At 39.8% G+C, this 2660-nt stretch overlaps 1 long non-coding RNA gene across 1 annotated transcript; it reads right to left on the bottom strand.

Moving 5' to 3' along the window:
* Positions 1 to 1333: 1333 nt before the first annotated feature.
* Positions 1334 to 2434, bottom strand: LOC128032652 (uncharacterized). The gene is made up of 2 exons (XR_008188902.1): positions 2236 to 2434; positions 1334 to 1939 (listed from the first exon to the last, which is right to left on the bottom strand). It is a non-coding gene; the product is annotated as an uncharacterized LOC128032652 (long non-coding RNA).
* Between the last annotated feature and the right edge of the window lie 226 nt (positions 2435 to 2660).

Raw genomic sequence — 2660 nt, 5'->3', positions numbered from 1 at the left:
TATTCGTGTATTATATACTTTGCCTCACTTTGGATTAATTATTTTTGGGCAAAATTATAAAGTTCAATTTTTTTTATGAAAAACTCAAGATAAACAAAGATCAGAAGTTCAACCAAGAGCCAGGACCACTGGCTCGAGCCCGCTGGTTTACTCCGTATACCTATTTTTATGTCCATTAGCTTTGTTTGATACCATCAAATGACTATTCGAAATACAACTTTAGCACGTAATAGAGCTACTTGAGCAAGGTTGTGAGCCACCCTATCCTACGTGTCCATTGAGAAAACAAAGAATCAAAAAATTGCCTTGAGTTAAAACAATCACGATCCAATACCCATTTCAGAGTCATCTTCTGCCGGATTAGTACAAGCTTCTATAACTGTAGGGCAATTCGTTTCCATGATAATAGCAGCGATTATCTTGTCTTTCAGCCATGAAGGGGCTTCACGAACCGCTAAAGCCTCAACCATGTTGGCCTTCATGCACCCATCCCCAAAACCAAAACAACATCCGACAAAAGAGCCAATCGAATCCCTTAACATCGCAACCCACGTAGTCATATTCGCCTTCTGAAAAACAGCTGCGTTTGTGTTACATTTCAGCGTCCCCTTTGGAGGTTGGATCCATTGGCTACGACCATCAGCTCCATTTGTGTAAACAACGTGCAGTCGAGCAAAGACACGCGGAGCATAGTTCCAATTGTGCAGCAAAGCGTTTGCAGGCACATCTTTTGATTTCCATACTATCATATTTCTAAAATACTAGAGTGACTACGACAAGGTAAAAAAACGACTAGAACAACCACTATCAGGTCTCAGCAGTGCCGTTTCAATTAGGCTAGGCATCGATCCATGCAACATCCGAAGCTGGCACGATCCTACACCTCACAAACCGTAGCGCAATCACGGAAAACATGTTTGAGACTTTCCTCCTCCCCACACCTGTTGCAGCTCGGATTCAAAACAACTCCCTTAGCAATAAGCAAGCCTTGCATGGAATAGATTTTCTCATGCACCTCCACGTGAAATCCTTCACCTTAGGAGGTAGAGTTAAAATTTCAAGTCCAATTATTAACATCATTATAATTTTTCTATTAAATTTGATATTTTAAAATTAAAAAAAAATCCTCACTTGGTTATATTGTAAAGAAAAATAATTAATGGCTTAGTGGTTAGAAGCATACGTAAGAACTGTTTCTTAGTTTTAATATATGTGAGCTATTTTCAAATTTATTATGGTTTTTGTGATCAATTATGATGGTAATTATTTGGATGTATTGATTGTAAAGATAAAAATAAATTTTAGCTTGAATTCATTGAATACTAAAGATCAGTTTGGTTAGAGAAAATGTGTTTTTTGTGTTTTATTTTCGTTTAAAAAAAACAATTCTTAAACCTCAGTGTTTACAACAACCTTCTGCACACAAAGAGGATATTTGGTTCTAGAACAAAGTCACAATACCTGAAATAAGTTTGATCTCTAAACCGTTGGCCTTTTTGTGCACCAAGAAAACTATTTCCTGGTTGAATATGTCTTCCTAATAATGCAGGAGGTAACATAACATGGTAGTAGTAAGGGTAATAACAGGGGCAGATGAGTGAGAAGGTTGGGCATCGCGATGGTCCTGCTAACAGTAGCAATAGGAAAAGACCTTGCAGTCTTAGCGCGATTTTGTGACTGTTGGGCTGTGAGCTACCTCCTTGCTCTTAGAAACACTGTACAGCCCAATTTTGCCCAAGCCCAAATAACCCAGACCTAACCTAAAACAGACCCAGACCCAACTAGCCTAGCCCAATACGCCACAGCCCAAATCAGAAAGCAATAAGCCCAATTACCTAAATCCAAATCAGGCCTAAAACAATTATTCAAACCCCTGCTCTTCTGCTACCTGCCGCCACCTACTCCGCCGCTCACCTGCCCTGCCCACTTGTGCCTGCACCTGAAGTGACAAGAATATTAAAAAATAAAGCTTGTATATTCGGCTATAAAGCCATTTTTAAACAGATTGTAAAAGGGGGGGATTTCATTTTTTTTTTCGGTATAAAGAAACCGATTGCAAACCATTGTAGGGGGGACACTAGTGAATCAAAAGCAAAAGAAAAAAAACAACATTTTGAGAAATAAAAGAACCGAAATCGTGTCTTAAGGTGGTCGCCTTCTTTTTTTCTTTTTGTTCTTTTTTTGCTATTTTATTATTTATATTCGAAATAAAAGAATAAAAAAGGAAATTTTTACCGTTTTTCGTCGTCGTTGGAGTGCTCGGAATCAGAGGGTTGCGTCGGAGAAAAGGGGGAGACTTTTGGTCTCCCCGCCGCCGTGCACGGTGCGCCGGAGCCGGCGACCGGCGGCCGGTACGGTGGCTCTTGGCCGGACCGTTGGCCGGATTCTGGGGAGAAGAAAGGGGGGAGGAGAGAGCATTTCCGGATTTTTTTTTTTGGAAAGGGGGGAAATGAAATTTTTTGGATAATTTTTTGAATATATAGGATATTAAAACGGCGCCGTTTTGGAGGAGTTCAGAAAGCCTCAAAACGACGTCATTTTGACGTGTTTCTGGATAAAAGGGGTTATTTGCGCCCCTGGTCCTTACGGTTTTGAGGATGTTTACGATTGGATCCTATTTTGTTTTTATTTTTCAATTTTGCCAAAAAATTCCATTTGTT

Source organism: Gossypium raimondii, chromosome 9, assembly GCF_025698545.1.
Source record: "Gossypium raimondii isolate GPD5lz chromosome 9, ASM2569854v1, whole genome shotgun sequence".
NCBI classification, from domain to species: domain Eukaryota; kingdom Viridiplantae; phylum Streptophyta; class Magnoliopsida; order Malvales; family Malvaceae; genus Gossypium; species Gossypium raimondii.
The sequence above is the reverse complement of the archived record's forward strand: the minus strand, read 5'-3'. Positions and strand labels throughout refer to the sequence as shown.